Genomic DNA, 23635 nt, shown 5'->3' with positions numbered 1-23635 from the left:
AAGATCCTACTAAAAGAGTGTTTCAAAACAGTTATATCAAAGGGAAGCTTCAACTCTGTGAGTTGAATGCGCACGTCACAAAGAAGTTTCTGAGAATGCTTCTATCCAGCTTTTATGTGAAGATATTTCCTTTTCCAGCTTAGGACTCAAAGCGTTCCAAATGTCAACTTGCAGATTCTATGAAAAGAGTTTTTCAAAACTGTTCTATCAAAAGGAAGGTTCAGCTATGTGAGCTGAATGCAGAAAGCACAGGGAAGTTTCTGAGAATGCTTCTCTCTAGTTTTTATGCGAAGATATTTCCTTTTCCAACATAGGCCTCAAAGCGCTCCAAATAAACAGTTGCAGATCCTACAAAAGGAGTGTTGCCAAACTCTTCTATCAAAAGGAAGGTTCAACTCTGTGAGTTGAATGCACTCATCATGAAGAAGTTTCTGAGAATGCTTCTGCCTAGTTTTTCTGTGATGATATTTCGTTTTCCAGCATTGGCATAAATGCCCTCCAAATATCCACTTACAGGTGTTACTAAAAGAGTCTTTCAAAACTGCTCTATCAAAAGGAAAGTTCAAGTGTGTGAGTTGAATGCACTCATCACACAGAAGTTTCTGAGAATGCTTCTGTCCAGTTTTTAATGTGCAGATATTTGCTTTTCCATCCTAGGCCTCAAAGCGCTCCAAATAAACACTTGCAGATTCTACAAAAGGAGTGTTTCAAAGCTATTCTATCAAAAGGAAGGTTCAAGTCCATGAGTTGAAAGCACTCATCAAACAGAAGTTCTTGAGAATGCTTCTGTCTAGGGTTTCTGTGAAGACATTTCCTTTTGCAGCCTAGGCCTGAAATCGCTCCAAATATCCACTTGCAGATTTACAAAAAGGCTGTTTCAAAACTGCTCTATCAAAAGTCAGGTTCAACTCTGTGAGTTGAATGCACACATCACAAAGAAGTCTCTGAAAATGCTTCTGTGTAGTTTTCAGGTGAAGATATTTCATTTCCCAGCAAAGCCCACAAAATGTTCCAAATAGCCACTTGCAGATTCTACAAAAAGAGTGTTTCAAAATTGCTCTTTCAAAATGAAGGTTCAAGTCTGTGAGTTGATTACACTCATCACAAAGAAGTTTATGAGAATGCTTCTGTCTAGTTTTTATGGGAAGATATTTCGATTTCCAGCATAGGCCTCAAATCGCTCCAAACATCCACTAGCAAATTCTACAAAAAGAGGATTTCAAAACTGTGCTTTCAAAAGGAAGGTACCTCTCTGTGACATGAATGCATAAAGCACAGGGAGTTTCTGAGAATGCTTCCGTCTAGTTTTCATGTGAAGATATTTCCTTTTCCAGTGTTGGCCTCTTAACACTCCAAATGTCCACTTGCAGATTCTACTGAAAGTGTGTTTCAAAACAGCTGTATCAAAAGGAAGCTACAACTCTGTGAGTTGAATGCGCACATCACAAAGAAGTTTCTGAGAATGCTTCTATCTACTTTTCAGGTGAAGATATTTCATTTCCCAGCAAAGGCCTCAAAACGCTCAAAATATCCACTTGCAGATTCTACTAAAAGAGTGTTTTCAAAACTGCTCTTTCAAAAGGAATGTTAAAGTCTGTGAGTTGAATGCACTCATCACAAACAAGTTTCTGAGAATGCTTCTGTCTAGTTTTTATGTGAAGATATTTCCTTTTCCAACATAGGCCTCAAAGCGCTCCAAATAAACGGTTGCAAATCCTGCAAAAGGAGTGTTTCAAAACTGTTCTATCAAAAGGAAAGTTCAAGTGTGGGAGTTGAATGCACTCATCACACAGAAGTTTCTGAGAATGTTTTCGTCTCGTTTTTATGTGAAGATATTTCCTTTTCCAGTGTTGGCCTCTTAGCACTCCCAATATCCACTTCCAGATCCTACTGAAAGAGTGTTTCAACACAGTTATATCGAAAGGAAGCTTCAACTCTGTGAGTTGAATGCGCACATCACAAAGAAGTTTCTGAGAATGCTTCTATCTAGTTTTTATGTGAAGATGTTTCCCTTTCCAGCATAGGCCACAAAGCCCTCCAAATATCCTCTTTCAGACTCCACAAAAAGAGGGTTTCAAAACTGTTCTATCAAAAGGAAGATTCAACTCCATGAGTAGAATGCACACATCACAAAGAAGTTTCTGAGAATGGTTCTATCTAGTTTTCATCTAAATGTATTTCCTTTTTCACTAGATGAAGCAATCGCACCAAATATCCACTTGCAGTTCCCACAACAAGAGTATTGCAGAACTGCTCTATGAAAAGGAAAGTTCAACTCTGTGAGTTCAATCCGCAAATGACAAAGAAGTTTCTCAGAATGCTTCTGTCTAGGGTTTAGTTGGAGATATTTCTTTTTGCAGCATAGGTCTCAAATCGCTCCAAATATCCACTTGCAGATTTTACATAAAGGCTGTTTCCAAGCTTCTCTCTCAAAACGCAGTTTCAGCTCTGTAAGTTGAATGCACACAGCACAAAGAAGTTTCTGAGAATGCTTCTGTCTAATTTTTATGGGAAGATATTTCGTTTTCCAGCATAGGCCTCAAATCGCTCCATACATCCCCTAGCAAACTGTACAAAAAGTGTTTCAAATCTGTGCTTTCAAAAGGAAGTTTCCTCTCTGTGACTTGAATGCAAAAAGCGCAGGGAAGTTTCTGAGAATGCTTCCATCTAGTTTTTATGTGAAGATATTTCCCTTTCCAGCGTTGGCCTCATATCACTCCAAATATCCACTTGAAGATCCTACTAAAAGAGTGTTTCAAAACAGTTATATCAAAGGGAAGCTTCAACTCTGTGAGTTGAATGCGCACGTCACAAAGAAGTTTCTGAGAATGCTTCTATCCAGCTTTTATGTGAAGATATTTCCTTTTCCAGCTTAGGACTCAAAGCGTTCCAAATGTCAACTTGCAGATTCTATGAAAAGAGTTTTTCAAAACTGTTCTATCAAAAGGAAGGTTCAGCTATGTGAGCTGAATGCAGAAAGCACAGGGAAGTTTCTGAGAATGCTTCTCTCTAGTTTTTATGCGAAGATATTTCCTTTTCCAACATAGGCCTCAAAGCGCTCCAAATAAACAGTTGCAGATCCTACAAAAGGAGTGTTGCCAAACTCTTCTATCAAAAGGAAGGTTCAACTCTGTGAGTTGAATGCACTCATCATGAAGAAGTTTCTGAGAATGCTTCTGCCTAGTTTTTCTGTGATGATATTTCGTTTTCCAGCATTGGCATAAATGCCCTCCAAATATCCACTTACAGGTGTTACTAAAAGAGTCTTTCAAAACTGCTCTATCAAAAGGAAAGTTCAAGTGTGTGAGTTGAATGCACTCATCACACAGAAGTTTCTGAGAATGCTTCTGTCCAGTTTTTAATGTGCAGATATTTGCTTTTCCATCCTAGGCCTCAAAGCGCTCCAAATAAACACTTGCAGATTCTACAAAAGGAGTGTTTCAAAGCTATTCTATCAAAAGGAAGGTTCAAGTCCATGAGTTGAAAGCACTCATCAAACAGAAGTTCTTGAGAATGCTTCTGTCTAGGGTTTCTGTGAAGACATTTCCTTTTGCAGCCTAGGCCTGAAATCGCTCCAAATATCCACTTGCAGATTTACAAAAAGGCTGTTTCAAAACTGCTCTATCAAAAGTCAGGTTCAACTCTGTGAGTTGAATGCACACATCACAAAGAAGTCTCTGAAAATGCTTCTGTGTAGTTTTCAGGTGAAGATATTTCATTTCCCAGCAAAGCCCACAAAATGTTCCAAATAGCCACTTGCAGATTCTACAAAAAGAGTGTTTCAAAATTGCTCTTTCAAAATGAAGGTTCAAGTCTGTGAGTTGATTACACTCATCACAAAGAAGTTTATGAGAATGCTTCTGTCTAGTTTTTATGGGAAGATATTTCGATTTCCAGCATAGGCCTCAAATCGCTCCAAACATCCACTAGCAAATTCTACAAAAAGAGGATTTCAAAACTGTGCTTTCAAAAGGAAGGTACCTCTCTGTGACATGAATGCATAAAGCACAGGGAGTTTCTGAGAATGCTTCCGTCTAGTTTTCATGTGAAGATATTTCCTTTTCCAGTGTTGGCCTCTTAACACTCCAAATGTCCACTTGCAGAATCTACTGAAAGTGTGTTTCAAAACAGCTGTATCGAAAGGAAGCTACAACTCTGTGAGTTGAATGCGCACATCACAAAGAAGTTTCTGAGAATGCTTCTATCTACTTTTCAGGTGAAGATATTTCATTTCCCAGCAAAGGCCTCAAAACGCTCAAAATATCCACTTGCAGATTCTACTAAAAGAGTGTTTTCAAAACTGCTCTTTCAAAAGGAATGTTAAAGTCTGTGAGTTGAATGCACTCATCACAAAGAAGTTTCTGAGAATGCTTCTGTCTAGTTTTTATGTGAAGATATTTCCTTTTCCAACATAGGCCTCAAAGCGCTCCAAATAAACGGTTGCAAATCCTGCAAAAGGAGTGTTTCGAAACTGTTCTATCAAAAGGAAAGTTCAAGTGTGGGAGTTGAATGCACTCATCACACAGAAGTTTCTGAGAATGTTTTCGACTCATTTTTATGTGAAGATATTTCCTTTTCCAGTGTTGGCCTCTTAGCACTCCCAATATCCACTTGCAGATCCTACTGAAAGAGTGTTTCAACACAGTTATATCGAAAGGAAGCTTCAACTCTGTGAGTTGAATGCGCACATCACAAAGAAGTTTCTGAGAATGCTTCTATCTAGTTTTTATGTGAAGATGTTTCCCTTTCCAGCATAGGCCACAAAGCCCTCCAAATATCCTCTTTCAGACTCCACAAAAAGAGGGTTTCAAAACTGTTCTATCAAAAGGAAGGTTCAACTCCATGAGTAGAATGCACACATCACAAAGAAGTTTCTGAGAATGGTTCTATCTAGTTTTCATCTAAATGTATTTCCTTTTTCACTAGATGAAGCAATCGCACCAAATATCCACTTGCAGTTCCCACAACAAGAGTATTGCAGAACTGCTCTATGAAAAGGAAAGTTCAACTCTGTGAGTTCAATCCGCAAATGACAAAGAAGTTTCTCAGAATGCTTCTGTCTAGGGTTTAGTTGGAGATATTTCTTTTTGCAGCATAGGTCTCAAATCGCTCCAAATATCCACTTGCAGATTTTACATAAAGGCTGTTTCCAAGCTTCTCTCTCAAAAGGCAGTTTCAGCTCTGTAAGTTGAATGCACACAGCACAAAGAAGTTTCTGAGAATGCTTCTGTCTAATTTTTATGGGAAGATATTTCGTTTTCCAGCATAGGCCTCAAATCGCTCCATACATCCCCTAGCAAACTGTACAAAAAGTGTTTCAAATCTGTGCTTTCAAAAGGAAGTTTCCTCTCTGTGACTTGAATGCAAAAAGCGCAGGGAAGTTTCTGAGAATGCTTCCATCTAGTTTTTATGTGAAGATATTTCCCTTTCCAGCGTTGGCCTCATATCACTCCAAATATCCACTTGAAGATCCTACTAAAAGAGTGTTTCAAAACAGTTATATCAAAGGGAAGCTTCAACTCTGTGAGTTGAATGCGCACGTCACAAAGAAGTTTCTGAGAATGCTTCTATCCAGCTTTTATGTGAAGATATTTCCTTTTCCAGCTTAGGACTCAAAGCGTTCCAAATGTCAACTTGCAGATTCTATGAAAAGAGTTTTTCAAAACTGTTCTATCAAAAGGAAGGTTCAGCTATGTGAGCTGAATGCAGAAAGCACAGGGAAGTTTCTGAGAATGCTTCTCTCTAGTTTTTATGCGAAGATATTTCCTTTTCCAACATAGGCCTCAAAGCGCTCCAAATAAACAGTTGCAGATCCTACAAAAGGAGTGTTGCCAAACTCTTCTATCAAAAGGAAGGTTCAACTCTGTGAGTTGAATGCACTCATCATGAAGAAGTTTCTGAGAATGCTTCTGCCTAGTTTTTCTGTGATGATATTTCGTTTTCCAGCATTGGCATAAATGCCCTCCAAATATCCACTTACAGGTGTTACTAAAAGAGTCTTTCAAAACTGCTCTATCAAAAGGAAAGTTCAAGTGTGTGAGTTGAATGCACTCATCACACAGAAGTTTCTGAGAATGCTTCTGTCCAGTTTTTAATGTGCAGATATTTGCTTTTCCATCCTAGGCCTCAAAGCGCTCCAAATAAACACTTGCAGATTCTACAAAAGGAGTGTTTCAAAGCTATTCTATCAAAAGGAAGGTTCAAGTCCATGAGTTGAAAGCACTCATCAAACAGAAGTTCTTGAGAATGCTTCTGTCTAGGGTTTCTGTGAAGACATTTCCTTTTGCAGCCTAGGCCTGAAATCGCTCCAAATATCCACTTGCAGATTTACAAAAAGGCTGTTTCAAAACTGCTCTATCAAAAGTCAGGTTCAACTCTGTGAGTTGAATGCACACATCACAAAGAAGTCTCTGAAAATGCTTCTGTGTAGTTTTCAGGTGAAGATATTTCATTTCCCAGCAAAGCCCACAAAATGTTCCAAATAGCCACTTGCAGATTCTACAAAAAGAGTGTTTCAAAATTGCTCTTTCAAAATGAAGGTTCAAGTCTGTGAGTTGATTACACTCATCACAAAGAAGTTTATGAGAATGCTTCTGTCTAGTTTTTATGGGAAGATATTTCGATTTCCAGCATAGGCCTCAAATCGCTCCAAACATCCACTAGCAAATTCTACAAAAAGAGGATTTCAAAACTGTGCTTTCAAAAGGAAGGTACCTCTCTGTGACATGAATGCATAAAGCACAGGGAGTTTCTGAGAATGCTTCCGTCTAGTTTTCATGTGAAGATATTTCCTTTTCCAGTGTTGGCCTCTTAACACTCCAAATGTCCACTTGCAGAATCTACTGAAAGTGTGTTTCAAAACAGCTGTATCGAAAGGAAGCTACAACTCTGTGAGTTGAATGCGCACATCACAAAGAAGTTTCTGAGAATGCTTCTATCTACTTTTCAGGTGAAGATATTTCATTTCCCAGCAAAGGCCTCAAAACGCTCAAAATATCCACTTGCAGATTCTACTAAAAGAGTGTTTTCAAAACTGCTCTTTCAAAAGGAATGTTAAAGTCTGTGAGTTGAATGCACTCATCACAAACAAGTTTCTGAGAATGCTTCTGTCTAGTTTTTATGTGAAGATATTTCCTTTTCCAACATAGGCCTCAAAGCGCTCCAAATAAACGGTTGCAAATCCTGCAAAAGGAGTGTTTCGAAACTGTTCTATCAAAAGGAAAGTTCAAGTGTGGGAGTTGAATGCACTCATCACACAGAAGTTTCTGAGAATGTTTTCGACTCATTTTTATGTGAAGATATTTCCTTTTCCAGTGTTGGCCTCTTAGCACTCCCAATATCCACTTGCAGATCCTACTGAAAGAGTGTTTCAACACAGTTATATCGAAAGGAAGCTTCAACTCTGTGAGTTGAATGCGCACATCACAAAGAAGTTTCTGAGAATGCTTCTATCTAGTTTTTATGTGAAGATGTTTCCCTTTCCAGCATAGGCCACAAAGCCCTCCAAATATCCTCTTTCAGACTCCACAAAAAGAGGGTTTCAAAACTGTTCTATCAAAAGGAAGGTTCAACTCCATGAGTAGAATGCACACATCACAAAGAAGTTTCTGAGAATGGTTCTATCTAGTTTTCATCTAAATGTATTTCCTTTTTCACTAGATGAAGCAATCGCACCAAATATCCACTTGCAGTTCCCACAACAAGAGTATTGCAGAACTGCTCTATGAAAAGGAAAGTTCAACTCTGTGAGTTCAATCCGCAAATGACAAAGAAGTTTCTCAGAATGCTTCTGTCTAGGGTTTAGTTGGAGATATTTCTTTTTGCAGCATAGGTCTCAAATCGCTCCAAATATCCACTTGCAGATTTTACATAAAGGCTGTTTCCAAGCTTCTCTCTCAAAAGGCAGTTTCAGCTCTGTAAGTTGAATGCACACAGCACAAAGAAGTTTCTGAGAATGCTTCTGTCTAATTTTTATGGGAAGATATTTCGTTTTCCAGCATAGGCCTCAAATCGCTCCATACATCCCCTAGCAAACTGTACAAAAAGTGTTTCAAATCTGTGCTTTCAAAAGGAAGTTTCCTCTCTGTGACTTGAATGCAAAAAGCGCAGGGAAGTTTCTGAGAATGCTTCCATCTAGTTTTTATGTGAAGATATTTCCCTTTCCAGCGTTGGCCTCATATCACTCCAAATATCCACTTGAAGATCCTACTAAAAGAGTGTTTCAAAACAGTTATATCAAAGGGAAGCTTCAACTCTGTGAGTTGAATGCGCACGTCACAAAGAAGTTTCTGAGAATGCTTCTATCCAGCTTTTATGTGAAGATATTTCCTTTTCCAGCTTAGGACTCAAAGCGTTCCAAATGTCAACTTGCAGATTCTATGAAAAGAGTTTTTCAAAACTGTTCTATCAAAAGGAAGGTTCAGCTATGTGAGCTGAATGCAGAAAGCACAGGGAAGTTTCTGAGAATGCTTCTCTCTAGTTTTTATGCGAAGATATTTCCTTTTCCAACATAGGCCTCAAAGCGCTCCAAATAAACAGTTGCAGATCCTACAAAAGGAGTGTTGCCAAACTCTTCTATCAAAAGGAAGGTTCAACTCTGTGAGTTGAATGCACTCATCATGAAGAAGTTTCTGAGAATGCTTCTGCCTAGTTTTTCTGTGATGATATTTCGTTTTCCAGCATTGGCATAAATGCCCTCCAAATATCCACTTACAGGTGTTACTAAAAGAGTCTTTCAAAACTGCTCTATCAAAAGGAAAGTTCAAGTGTGTGAGTTGAATGCACTCATCACACAGAAGTTTCTGAGAATGCTTCTGTCCAGTTTTTAATGTGCAGATATTTGCTTTTCCATCCTAGGCCTCAAAGCGCTCCAAATAAACACTTGCAGATTCTACAAAAGGAGTGTTTCAAAGCTATTCTATCAAAAGGAAGGTTCAAGTCCATGAGTTGAAAGCACTCATCAAACAGAAGTTCTTGAGAATGCTTCTGTCTAGGGTTTCTGTGAAGACATTTCCTTTTGCAGCCTAGGCCTGAAATCGCTCCAAATATCCACTTGCAGATTTACAAAAAGGCTGTTTCAAAACTGCTCTATCAAAAGTCAGGTTCAACTCTGTGAGTTGAATGCACACATCACAAAGAAGTCTCTGAAAATGCTTCTGTGTAGTTTTCAGGTGAAGATATTTCATTTCCCAGCAAAGCCCACAAAATGTTCCAAATAGCCACTTGCAGATTCTACAAAAAGAGTGTTTCAAAATTGCTCTTTCAAAATGAAGGTTCAAGTCTGTGAGTTGATTACACTCATCACAAAGAAGTTTATGAGAATGCTTCTGTCTAGTTTTTATGGGAAGATATTTCGATTTCCAGCATAGGCCTCAAATCGCTCCAAACATCCACTAGCAAATTCTACAAAAAGAGGATTTCAAAACTGTGCTTTCAAAAGGAAGGTACCTCTCTGTGACATGAATGCATAAAGCACAGGGAGTTTCTGAGAATGCTTCCGTCTAGTTTTCATGTGAAGATATTTCCTTTTCCAGTGTTGGCCTCTTAACACTCCAAATGTCCACTTGCAGATTCTACTGAAAGTGTGTTTCAAAACAGCTGTATCAAAAGGAAGCTACAACTCTGTGAGTTGAATGCGCACATCACAAAGAAGTTTCTGAGAATGCTTCTATCTACTTTTCAGGTGAAGATATTTCATTTCCCAGCAAAGGCCTCAAAACGCTCAAAATATCCACTTGCAGATTCTACTAAAAGAGTGTTTTCAAAACTGCTCTTTCAAAAGGAATGTTAAAGTCTGTGAGTTGAATGCACTCATCACAAACAAGTTTCTGAGAATGCTTCTGTCTAGTTTTTATGTGAAGATATTTCCTTTTCCAACATAGGCCTCAAAGCGCTCCAAATAAACGGTTGCAAATCCTGCAAAAGGAGTGTTTCAAAACTGTTCTATCAAAAGGAAAGTTCAAGTGTGGGAGTTGAATGCACTCATCACACAGAAGTTTCTGAGAATGTTTTTGTCTCGTTTTTATGTGAAGATATTTCCTTTTCCAGTGTTGGCCTCTTAGCACTCCCAATATCCACTTGCAGATCCTACTGAAAGAGTGTTTCAACACAGTTATATCGAAAGGAAGCTTCAACTCTGTGAGTTGAATGCGCACATCACAAAGAAGTTTCTGAGAATGCTTCTATCTAGTTTTTATGTGAAGATGTTTCCCTTTCCAGCATAGGCCACAAAGCCCTCCAAATATCCTCTTTCAGACTCCACAAAAAGAGGGTTTCAAAACTGTTCTATCAAAAGGAAGGTTCAACTCCATGAGTAGAATGCACACATCACAAAGAAGTTTCTGAGAATGGTTCTATCTAGTTTTCATCTAAATGTATTTCCTTTTTCACTAGATGAAGCAATCGCACCAAATATCCACTTGCAGTTCCCACAACAAGAGTATTGCAGAACTGCTCTATGAAAAGGAAAGTTCAACTCTGTGAGTTCAATCCGCAAATGACAAAGAAGTTTCTCAGAATGCTTCTGTCTAGGGTTTAGTTGGAGATATTTCTTTTTGCAGCATAGGTCTCAAATCGCTCCAAATATCCACTTGCAGATTTTACATAAAGGCTGTTTCCAAGCTTCTCTCCCAAAAGGCAGTTTCAGCTCTGTAAGTTGAATGCACACAGCACAAAGAAGTTTCTGAGAATGCTTCTGTCTAATTTTTATGGGAAGATATTTCGTTTTCCAGCATAGGCCTCAAATCGCTCCATACATCCCCTAGCAAACTGTACAAAAAGTGTTTCAAATCTGTGCTTTCAAAAGGAAGTTTCCTCTCTGTGACTTGAATGCAAAAAGCGCAGGGAAGTTTCTGAGAATGCTTCCATCTAGTTTTTATGTGAAGATATTTCCCTTTCCAGCGTTGGCCTCATATCACTCCAAATATCCACTTGAAGATCCTACTAAAAGAGTGTTTCAAAACAGTTATATCAAAGGGAAGCTTCAACTCTGTGAGTTGAATGCGCACGTCACAAAGAAGTTTCTGAGAATGCTTCTATCCAGCTTTTATGTGAAGATATTTCCTTTTCCAGCTTAGGACTCAAAGCGTTCCAAATGTCAACTTGCAGATTCTATGAAAAGAGTTTTTCAAAACTGTTCTATCAAAAGGAAGGTTCAGCTATGTGAGCTGAATGCAGAAAGCACAGGGAAGTTTCTGAGAATGCTTCTCTCTAGTTTTTATGCGAAGATATTTCCTTTTCCAACATAGGCCTCAAAGCGCTCCAAATAAACAGTTGCAGATCCTACAAAAGGAGTGTTGCCAAACTCTTCTATCAAAAGGAAGGTTCAACTCTGTGAGTTGAATGCACTCATCATGAAGAAGTTTCTGAGAATGCTTCTGCCTAGTTTTTCTGTGATGATATTTCGTTTTCCAGCATTGGCATAAATGCCCTCCAAATATCCACTTACAGGTGTTACTAAAAGAGTCTTTCAAAACTGCTCTATCAAAAGGAAAGTTCAAGTGTGTGAGTTGAATGCACTCATCACACAGAAGTTTCTGAGAATGCTTCTGTCCAGTTTTTAATGTGCAGATATTTGCTTTTCCATCCTAGGCCTCAAAGCGCTCCAAATAAACACTTGCAGATTCTACAAAAGGAGTGTTTCAAAGCTATTCTATCAAAAGGAAGGTTCAAGTCCATGAGTTGAAAGCACTCATCAAACAGAAGTTCTTGAGAATGCTTCTGTCTAGGGTTTCTGTGAAGACATTTCCTTTTGCAGCCTAGGCCTGAAATCGCTCCAAATATCCACTTGCAGATTTACAAAAAGGCTGTTTCAAAACTGCTCTATCAAAAGTCAGGTTCAACTCTGTGAGTTGAATGCACACATCACAAAGAAGTCTCTGAAAATGCTTCTGTGTAGTTTTCAGGTGAAGATATTTCATTTCCCAGCAAAGCCCACAAAATGTTCCAAATAGCCACTTGCAGATTCTACAAAAAGAGTGTTTCAAAATTGCTCTTTCAAAATGAAGGTTCAAGTCTGTGAGTTGATTACACTCATCACAAAGAAGTTTATGAGAATGCTTCTGTCTAGTTTTTATGGGAAGATATTTCGATTTCCAGCATAGGCCTGAAATCGCTCCAAACATCCACTAGCAAATTCTACAAAAAGAGGATTTCAAAACTGTGCTTTCAAAAGGAAGGTACCTCTCTGTGACATGAATGCATAAAGCACAGGGAGTTTCTGAGAATGCTTCCGTCTAGTTTTCATGTGAAGATATTTCCTTTTCCAGTGTTGGCCTCTTAACACTCCAAATGTCCACTTGCAGATTCTACTGAAAGTGTGTTTCAAAACAGCTGTATCAAAAGGAAGCTACAACTCTGTGAGTTGAATGCGCACATCACAAAGAAGTTTCTGAGAATGCTTCTATCTACTTTTCAGGTGAAGATATTTCATTTCCCAGCAAAGGCCTCAAAACGCTCAAAATATCCACTTGCAGATTCTACTAAAAGAGTGTTTTCAAAACTGCTCTTTCAAAAGGAATGTTAAAGTCTGTGAGTTGAATGCACTCATCACAAACAAGTTTCTGAGAATGCTTCTGTCTAGTTTTTATGTGAAGATATTTCCTTTTCCAACATAGGCCTCAAAGCGCTCCAAATAAACGGTTGCAAATCCTGCAAAAGGAGTGTTTCAAAACTGTTCTATCAAAAGGAAAGTTCAAGTGTGGGAGTTGAATGCACTCATCACACAGAAGTTTCTGAGAATGTTTTCGTCTCGTTTTTATGTGAAGATATTTCCTTTTCCAGTGTTGGCCTCTTAGCACTCCCAATATCCACTTCCAGATCCTACTGAAAGAGTGTTTCAACACAGTTATATCGAAAGGAAGCTTCAACTCTGTGAGTTGAATGCGCACATCACAAAGAAGTTTCTGAGAATGCTTCTATCTAGTTTTTATGTGAAGATGTTTCCCTTTCCAGCATAGGCCACAAAGCCCTCCAAATATCCTCTTTCAGACTCCACAAAAAGAGGGTTTCAAAACTGTTCTATCAAAAGGAAGATTCAACTCCATGAGTAGAATGCACACATCACAAAGAAGTTTCTGAGAATGGTTCTATCTAGTTTTCATCTAAATGTATTTCCTTTTTCACTAGATGAAGCAATCGCACCAAATATCCACTTGCAGTTCCCACAACAAGAGTATTGCAGAACTGCTCTATGAAAAGGAAAGTTCAACTCTGTGAGTTCAATCCGCAAATGACAAAGAAGTTTCTCAGAATGCTTCTGTCTAGGGTTTAGTTGGAGATATTTCTTTTTGCAGCATAGGTCTCAAATCGCTCCAAATATCCACTTGCAGATTTTACATAAAGGCTGTTTCCAAGCTTCTCTCTCAAAACGCAGTTTCAGCTCTGTAAGTTGAATGCACACAGCACAAAGAAGTTTCTGAGAATGCTTCTGTCTAATTTTTATGGGAAGATATTTCGTTTTCCAGCATAGGCCTCAAATCGCTCCATACATCCCCTAGCAAACTGTACAAAAAGTGTTTCAAATCTGTGCTTTCAAAAGGAAGTTTCCTCTCTGTGACTTGAATGCAAAAAGCGCAGGGAAGTTTCTGAGAATGCTTCCATCTAGTTTTTATGTGAAGATATTTCCCTTTCCAGCGTTGGCCTCATATCACTCCAAATATCCACTTGAAGATCCTACTAAAAGAGTGTTTCAAAACAGTTATATCAAAGGGAAGCTTCAACTCTGTGAGTTGAATGCGCACGTCACAAAGAAGTTTCTGAGAATGCTTCTATCCAGCTTTTATGTGAAGATATTTCCTTTTCCAGCTTAGGACTCAAAGCGTTCCAAATGTCAACTTGCAGATTCTATGAAAAGAGTTTTTCAAAACTGTTCTATCAAAAGGAAGGTTCAGCTATGTGAGCTGAATGCAGAAAGCACAGGGAAGTTTCTGAGAATGCTTCTCTCTAGTTTTTATGCGAAGATATTTCCTTTTCCAACATAGGCCTCAAAGCGCTCCAAATAAACAGTTGCAGATCCTACAAAAGGAGTGTTGCCAAACTCTTCTATCAAAAGGAAGGTTCAACTCTGTGAGTTGAATGCACTCATCATGAAGAAGTTTCTGAGAATGCTTCTGCCTAGTTTTTCTGTGATGATATTTCGTTTTCCAGCATTGGCATAAATGCCCTCCAAATATCCACTTACAGGTGTTACTAAAAGAGTCTTTCAAAACTGCTCTATCAAAAGGAAAGTTCAAGTGTGTGAGTTGAATGCACTCATCACACAGAAGTTTCTGAGAATGCTTCTGTCCAGTTTTTAATGTGCAGATATTTGCTTTTCCATCCTAGGCCTCAAAGCGCTCCAAATAAACACTTGCAGATTCTACAAAAGGAGTGTTTCAAAGCTATTCTATCAAAAGGAAGGTTCAAGTCCATGAGTTGAAAGCACTCATCAAACAGAAGTTCTTGAGAATGCTTCTGTCTAGGGTTTCTGTGAAGACATTTCCTTTTGCAGCCTAGGCCTGAAATCGCTCCAAATATCCACTTGCAGATTTACAAAAAGGCTGTTTCAAAACTGCTCTATCAAAAGTCAGGTTCAACTCTGTGAGTTGAATGCACACATCACAAAGAAGTCTCTGAAAATGCTTCTGTGTAGTTTTCAGGTGAAGATATTTCATTTCCCAGCAAAGCCCACAAAATGTTCCAAATAGCCACTTGCAGATTCTACAAAAAGAGTGTTTCAAAATTGCTCTTTCAAAATGAAGGTTCAAGTCTGTGAGTTGATTACACTCATCACAAAGAAGTTTATGAGAATGCTTCTGTCTAGTTTTTATGGGAAGATATTTCGATTTCCAGCATAGGCCTCAAATCGCTCCAAACATCCACTAGCAAATTCTACAAAAAGAGGATTTCAAAACTGTGCTTTCAAAAGGAAGGTACCTCTCTGTGACATGAATGCATAAAGCACAGGGAGTTTCTGAGAATGCTTCCGTCTAGTTTTCATGTGAAGATATTTCCTTTTCCAGTGTTGGCCTCTTAACACTCCAAATGTCCACTTGCAGATTCTACTGAAAGTGTGTTTCAAAACAGCTGTATCAAAAGGAAGCTACAACTCTGTGAGTTGAATGCGCACATCACAAAGAAGTTTCTGAGAATGCTTCTATCTACTTTTCAGGTGAAGATATTTCATTTCCCAGCAAAGGCCTCAAAACGCTCAAAATATCCACTTGCAGATTCTACTAAAAGAGTGTTTTCAAAACTGCTCTTTCAAAAGGAATGTTAAAGTCTGTGAGTTGAATGCACTCATCACAAAGAAGTTTCTGAGAATGCTTCTGTCTAGTTTTTATGTGAAGATATTTCCTTTTCCAACATAGGCCTCAAAGCGCTCCAAATAAACGGTTGCAAATCCTGCAAAAGGAGTGTTTCAAAACTGTTCTATCAAAAGGAAAGTTCAAGTGTGGGAGTTGAATGCACTCATCACACAGAAGTTTCTGAGAATGTTTTTGTCTCATTTTTATGTGAAGATATTTCCTTTTCCAGTGTTGGCCTCTTAGCACTCCCAATATCCACTTGCAGATCCTACTGAAAGAGTGTTTCAACACAGTTATATCGAAAGGAAGCTTCAACTCTGTGAGTTGAATGCGCACATCACAAAGATGTTTCTGAGAATGCTTCTATCTAGTTTTTATGTGAAGATGTTTCCCTTTCCAGCATAGGCCACAAAGCCCTCCAAATATCCTCTTTCAGACTCCACAAAAAGAGGGTTTCAAAACTGTTCTATCAAAAGGAAGGTTCAACTCCATGAGTAGAATGCACACATCACAAAGAAGTTTCTGAGAATGGTTCTATCTAGTTTTCATCTAAATGTATTTCCTTTTTCACTAGATGAAGCAATCGCACCAAATATCCACTTGCAGTTCCCACAACAAGAGTATTGCAGAACTGCTCTATGAAAAGGAAAGTTCAACTCTGTGAGTTCAATCCGCAAATGACAAAGAAGTTTCTCAGAATGCTTCTGTCTAGGGTTTAGTTGGAGATATTTCTTTTTGCAGCATAGGTCTCAAATCGCTCCAAATATCCACTTGCAGATTTTACATAAAGGCTGTTTCCAAGCTTCTCTCTCAAAACGCAGTTTCAGCTCTGTAAGTTGAATGCACACAGCACAAAGAAGTTTCTGAGAATGCTTCTGTCTAATTTTTATGGGAAGATATTTCGTTTTCCAGCATAGGCCTCAAATCGCTCCATACATCCCCTAGCAAACTGTACAAAAAGTGTTTCAAATCTGTGCTTTCAAAAGGAAGTTTCCTCTCTGTGACTTGAATGCAAAAAGCGCAGGGAAGTTTCTGAGAATGCTTCCATCTAGTTTTTATGTGAAGATATTTCCCTTTCCAGCGTTGGCCTCATATCACTCCAAATATCCACTTGAAGATCCTACTAAAAGAGTGTTTCAAAACAGTTATATCAAAGGGAAGCTTCAACTCTGTGAGTTGAATGCGCACGTCACAAAGAAGTTTCTGAGAATGCTTCTATCCAGCTTTTATGTGAAGATATTTCCTTTTCCAGCTTAGGACTCAAAGCGTTCCAAATGTCAACTTGCAGATTCTATGAAAAGAGTTTTTCAAAACTGTTCTATCAAAAGGAAGGTTCAGCTATGTGAGCTGAATGCAGAAAGCACAGGGAAGTTTCTGAGAATGCTTCTCTCTAGTTTTTATGCGAAGATATTTCCTTTTCCAACATAGGCCTCAAAGCGCTCCAAATAAACAGTTGCAGATCCTACAAAAGGAGTGTTGCCAAACTCTTCTATCAAAAGGAAGGTTCAACTCTGTGAGTTGAATGCACTCATCATGAAGAAGTTTCTGAGAATGCTTCTGCCTAGTTTTTCTGTGATGATATTTCGTTTTCCAGCATTGGCATAAATGCCCTCCAAATATCCACTTACAGGTGTTACTAAAAGAGTCTTTCAAAACTGCTCTATCAAAAGGAAAGTTCAAGTGTGTGAGTTGAATGCACTCATCACACAGAAGTTTCTGAGAATGCTTCTGTCCAGTTTTTAATGTGCAGATATTTGCTTTTCCATCCTAGGCCTCAAAGCGCTCCAAATAAACACTTGCAGATTCTACAAAAGGAGTGTTTCAAAGCTATTCTATCAAAAGGAAGGTTCAAGTCCATGAGTTGAAAGCACTCATCAAACAGAAGTTCTTGAGAATGCTTCTGTCTAGGGTTTCTGTGAAGACATTTCCTTTTGCAGCCTAGGCCTGAAATCGCTCCAAATATCCACTTGCAGATTTACAAAAAGGCTGTTTCAAAACTGCTCTATCAAAAGTCAGGTTCAACTCTGTGAGTTGAATGCACACATCACAAAGAAGTCTCTGAAAATGCTTCTGTGTAGTTTTCAGGTGAAGATATTTCATTTCCCAGCAAAGCCCACAAAATGTTCCAAATAGCCACTTGCAGATTCTACAAAAAGAGTGTTTCAAAATTGCTCTTTCAAAATGAAGGTTCAAGTCTGTGAGTTGATTACACTCATCACAAAGAAGTTTATGAGAATGCTTCTGTCTAGTTTTTATGGGAAGATATTTCGATTTCCAGCATAGGCCTGAAATCGCTCCAAACATCCACTAGCAAATTCTACAAAAAGAGGATTTCAAAACTGTGCTTTCAAAAGGAAGGTACCTCTCTGTGACATGAATGCATAAAGCACAGGGAGTTTCTGAGAATGCTTCCGTCTAGTTTTCATGTGAAGATATTTCCTTTTCCAGTGTTGGCCTCTTAACACTCCAAATGTCCACTTGCAGATTCTACTGAAAGTGTGTTTCAAAACAGCTGTATCAAAAGGAAGCTACAACTCTGTGAGTTGAATGCGCACATCACAAAGAAGTTTCTGAGAATGCTTCTATCTACTTTTCAGGTGAAGATATTTCATTTCCCAGCAAAGGCCTCAAAACGCTCAAAATATCCACTTGCAGATTCTACTAAAAGAGTGTTTTCAAAACTGCTCTTTCAAAAGGAATGTTAAAGTCTGTGAGTTGAATGCACTCATCACAAACAAGTTTCTGAGAATGCTTCTGTCTAGTTTTTATGTGAAGATATTTCCTTTTCCAACATAGGCCTCAAAGCGCTCCAAATAAACGGTTGCAAATCCTGCAAAAGGAGTGTTTCAAAACTGTTCTATCAAAAGGAAAGTTCAAGTGTGGGAGTTGAATGCACTCATCACACAGAAGTTTCTGAGAATGTTTTCGACTCATTTTTATGTGAAGATATTTCCTTTTCCAGTGTTGGCCTCTTAGCACTCCCAATATCCACTTGCAGATCCTACTGAAAGAGTGTTTCAACACAGTTATATCGAAAGGAAGCTTCAACTCTGTGAGTTGAATGCGCACATCACAAAGAAGTTTCTGAGAATGCTTCTATCTAGTTTTTATGTGAAGATGTTTCCCTTTCCAGCATAGGCCACAAAGCCCTCCAAATATCCTCTTTCAGACTCCACAAAAAGAGGGTTTCAAAACTGTTCTATCAAAAGGAAGGTTCAACTCCATGAGTAGAATGCACACATCACAAAGAAGTTTCTGAGAATGGTTCTATCTAGTTTTCATCTAAATGTATTTCCTTTTTCACTAGATGAAGCAATCGCACCAAATATCCACTTGCAGTTCCCACAACAAGAGTATTGCAGAACTGCTCTATGAAAAGGAAAGTTCAACTCTGTGAGTTCAATCCGCAAATGACAAAGAAGTTTCTCAGAATGCTTCTGTCTAGGGTTTAGTTGGAGATATTTCTTTTTGCAGCATAGGTCTCAAATCGCTCCAAATATCCACTTGCAGATTTTACATAAAGGCTGTTTCCAAGCTTCTCTCTCAAAAGGCAGTTTCAGCTCTGTAAGTTGAATGCACACAGCACAAAGAAGTTTCTGAGAATGCTTCTGTCTAATTTTTATGGGAAGATATTTCGTTTTCCAGCATAGGCCTCAAATCGCTCCATACATCCCCTAGCAAACTGTACAAAAAGTGTTTCAAATCTGTGCTTTCAAAAGGAAGTTTCCTCTCTGTGACTTGAATGCAAAAAGCGCAGGGAAGTTTCTGAGAATGCTTCCATCTAGTTTTTATGTGAAGATATTTCCCTTTCCAGCGTTGGCCTCATATCACTCCAAATATCCACTTGAAGATCCTACTAAAAGAGTGTTTCAAAACAGTTATATCAAAGGGAAGCTTCAACTCTGTGAGTTGAATGCGCACGTCACAAAGAAGTTTCTGAGAATGCTTCTATCCAGCTTTTATGTGAAGATATTTCCTTTTCCAGCTTAGGACTCAAAGCGTTCCAAATGTCAACTTGCAGATTCTATGAAAAGAGTTTTTCAAAACTGTTCTATCAAAAGGAAGGTTCAGCTATGTGAGCTGAATGCAGAAAGCACAGGGAAGTTTCTGAGAATGCTTCTCTCTAGTTTTTATGCGAAGATATTTCCTTTTCCAACATAGGCCTCAAAGCGCTCCAAATAAACAGTTGCAGATCCTACAAAAGGAGTGTTGCCAAACTCTTCTATCAAAAGGAAGGTTCAACTCTGTGAGTTGAATGCACTCATCATGAAGAAGTTTCTGAGAATGCTTCTGCCTAGTTTTTCTGTGATGATATTTCGTTTTCCAGCATTGGCATAAATGCCCTCCAAATATCCACTTACAGGTGTTACTAAAAGAGTCTTTCAAAACTGCTCTATCAAAAGGAAAGTTCAAGTGTGTGAGTTGAATGCACTCATCACACAGAAGTTTCTGAGAATGCTTCTGTCCAGTTTTTAATGTGCAGATATTTGCTTTTCCATCCTAGGCCTCAAAGCGCTCCAAATAAACACTTGCAGATTCTACAAAAGGAGTGTTTCAAAGCTATTCTATCAAAAGGAAGGTTCAAGTCCATGAGTTGAAAGCACTCATCAAACAGAAGTTCTTGAGAATGCTTCTGTCTAGGGTTTCTGTGAAGACATTTCCTTTTGCAGCCTAGGCCTGAAATCGCTCCAAATATCCACTTGCAGATTTACAAAAAGGCTGTTTCAAAACTGCTCTATCAAAAGTCAGGTTCAACTCTGTGAGTTGAATGCACACATCACAAAGAAGTCTCTGAAAATGCTTCTGTGTAGTTTTCAGGTGAAGATATTTCATTTCCCAGCAAAGCCCACAAAATGTTCCAAATAGCCACTTGCAGATTCTACAAAAAGAGTGTTTCAAAATTGCTCTTTCAAAATGAAGGTTCAAGTCTGTGAGTTGATTACACTCATCACAAAGAAGTTTATGAGAATGCTTCTGTCTAGTTTTTATGGGAAGATATTTCGATTTCCAGCATAGGCCTGAAATCGCTCCAAACATCCACTAGCAAATTCTACAAAAAGAGGATTTCAAAACTGCGCTTTCAAAAGGAAGGTACCTCTCTGTGACATGAATGCATAAAGCACAGGGAGTTTCTGAGAATGCTTCCGTCTAGTTTTCATGTGAAGATATTTCCTTTTCCAGTGTTGGCCTCTTAACACTCCAAATGTCCACTTGCAGATTCTACTGAAAGTGTGTTTCAAAACAGCTGTATCAAAAGGAAGCTACAACTCTGTGAGTTGAATGCGCACATCACAAAGAAGTTTCTGAGAATGCTTCTATCTACTTTTCAGGTGAAGATATTTCATTTCCCAGCAAAGGCCTCAAAACGCTCAAAATATCCACTTGCAGATTCTACTAAAAGAGTGTTTTCAAAACTGCTCTTTCAAAAGGAATGTTAAAGTCTGTGAGTTGAATGCACTCATCACAAACAAGTTTCTGAGAATGCTTCTGTCTAGTTTTTATGTGAAGATATTTCCTTTTCCAACATAGGCCTCAAAGCGCTCCAAATAAACGGTTGCAAATCCTGCAAAAGGAGTGTTTCAAAACTGTTCTATCAAAAGGAAAGTTCAAGTGTGGGAGTTGAATGCACTCATCACACAGAAGTTTCTGAGAATGTTTTCGACTCGTTTTTATGTGAAGATATTTCCTTTTCCAGTGTTGGCCTCTTAGCACTCCCAATATCCACTTGCAGATCCTACTGAAAGAGTGTTTCAACACAGTTATATCGAAAGGAAGCTTCAACTCTGTGAGTTGAATGCGCACATCACAAAGAAGTTTCTGAGAATGCTTCTATCTAGTTTTTATGTGAAGATGTTTCCCTTTCCAGCATAGGCCACAAAGCCCTCCAAATATCCTCTTTCAGACTCCACAAAAAGAGGGTTTCAAAACTGTTCTATCAAAAGGAAGGTTCAACTCCATGAGTAGAATGCACACATCACAAAGAAGTTTCTGAGAATGGTTCTATCTAGTTTTCATCTAAATGTATTTCCTTTTTCACTAGATGAAGCAATCGCACCAAATATCCACTTGCAGTTCCCACAACAAGAGTATTGCAGAACTGCTCTATGAAAAGGAAAGTTCAACTCTGTGAGTTCAATCCGCAAATGACAAAGAAGTTTCTCAGAATGCTTCTGTCTAGGGTTTAGTTGGAGATATTTCTTTTTGCAGCATAGGTCTCAAATCGCTCCAAATATCCACTTGCAGATTTTACATAAAGGCTGTTTCCAAGCTTCTCTCTCAAAAGGCAGTTTCAGCTCTGTAAGTTGAATGCACACAGCACAAAGAAGTTTCTGAGAATGCTTCTGTCTAATTTTTATGGGAAGATATTTCGTTTTCCAGCATAGGCCTCAAATCGCTCCATACATCCCCTAGCAAACTGTACAAAAAGTGTTTCAAATCTGTGCTTTCAAAAGGAAGTTTCCTCTCTGTGACTTGAATGCAAAAAGCGCAGGGAAGTTTCTGAGAATGCTTCCATCTAGTTTTTATGTGAAGATATTTCCCTTTCCAGCGTTGGCCTCATATCACTCCAAATATCCACTTGAAGATCCTACTAAAAGAGTGTTTCAAAACAGTTATATCAAAGGGAAGCTTCAACTCTGTGAGTTGAATGCGCACGTCACAAAGAAGTTTCTGAGAATGCTTCTATCCAGCTTTTATGTGAAGATATTTCCTTTTCCAGCTTAGGACTCAAAGCGTTCCAAATGTCAACTTGCAGATTCTATGAAAAGAGTTTTTCAAAACTGTTCTATCAAAAGGAAGGTTCAGCTATGTGAGCTGAATGCAGAAAGCACAGGGAAGTTTCTGAGAATGCTTCTCTCTAGTTTTTATGCGAAGATATTTCCTTTTCCAACATAGGCCTCAAAGCGCTCCAAATAAACAGTTGCAGATCCTACAAAAGGAGTGTTGCCAAACTCTTCTATCAAAAGGAAGGTTCAACTCTGTGAGTTGAATGCACTCATCATGAAGAAGTTTCTGAGAATGCTTCTGCCTAGTTTTTCTGTGATGATATTTCGTTTTCCAGCATTGGCATAAATGCCCTCCAAATATCCACTTACAGGTGTTACTAAAAGAGTCTTTCAAAACTGCTCTATCAAAAGGAAAGTTCAAGTGTGTGAGTTGAATGCACTCATCACACAGAAGTTTCTGAGAATGCTTCTGTCCAGTTTTTAATGTGCAGATATTTGCTTTTCCATCCTAGGCCTCAAAGCGCTCCAAATAAACACTTGCAGATTCTACAAAAGGAGTGCTTCAAAGCTATTCTATCAAAAGGAAGGTTCAAGTCCATGAGTTGAAAGCACTCATCAAACAGAAGTTCTTGAGAATGCTTCTGTCTAGGGTTTCTGTGAAGACATTTCCTTTTGCAGCCTAGGCCTGAAATCGCTCCAAATATCCACTTGCAGATTTACAAAAAGGCTGTTTCAAAACTGCTCTATCAAAAGTCAGGTTCAACTCTGTGAGTTGAATGCACACATCACAAAGAAGTCTCTGAAAATGCTTCTGTGTAGTTTTCAGGTGAAGATATTTCATTTCCCAGCAAAGCCCACAAAATGTTCCAAATAGCCACTTGCAGATTCTACAAAAAGAGTGTTTCAAAATTGCTCTTTCAAAATGAAGGTTCAAGTCTGTGAGTTGATTACACTCATCACAAAGAAGTTTATGAGAATGCTTCTGTCTAGGTTTTATGGGAAGATATTTCGATTTCCAGCATAGGCCTCAAATCGCTCCAAACATCCACTAGCAAATTCTACAAAAAGAGGATTTCAAAACTGTGCTTTCAAAAGGAAGGTACCTCTCTGTGACATGAATGCATAAAGCACAGGGAGTTTCTGAGAATGCTTCCGTCTAGTTTTCATGTGAAGATATTTCCTTTTCCAGTGTTGGCCTCTTAACACTCCAAATGTCCACTTGCAGATTCTACTGAAAGTGTGTTTCAAAACAGCTGTATCAAAAGGAAGCTACAACTCTGTGAGTTGAATGCGCACATCACAAAGAAGTTTCTGAGAATGCTTCTATCTACTTTTCAGGTGAAGATATTTCATTTCCCAGCAAAGGCCTCAAAACGCTCAAAATATCCACTTGCAGATTCTACTAAAAGAGTGTTTTCAAAACTGCTCTTTCAAAAGGAATGTTAAAGTCTGTGAGTTGAATGCACTCATCACAAACAAGTTTCTGAGAATGCTTCTGTCTAGTTTTTATGTGAAGATATTTCCTTTTCCAACATAGGCCTCAAAGCGCTCCAAATAAACGGTTGCAAATCCTGCAAAAGGAGTGTTTCAAAACTGTTCTATCAAAAGGAAAGTTCAAGTGTGGGA

The sequence above is a fragment of the Pongo abelii genome, chromosome 9 (genome assembly GCF_028885655.2).
Source record: "Pongo abelii isolate AG06213 chromosome 9, NHGRI_mPonAbe1-v2.0_pri, whole genome shotgun sequence".
Taxonomy (NCBI): Eukaryota; Metazoa; Chordata; class Mammalia; order Primates; family Hominidae; genus Pongo; species Pongo abelii.
The sequence above is the reverse complement of the archived record's forward strand: the minus strand, read 5'-3'. Positions refer to the sequence as shown.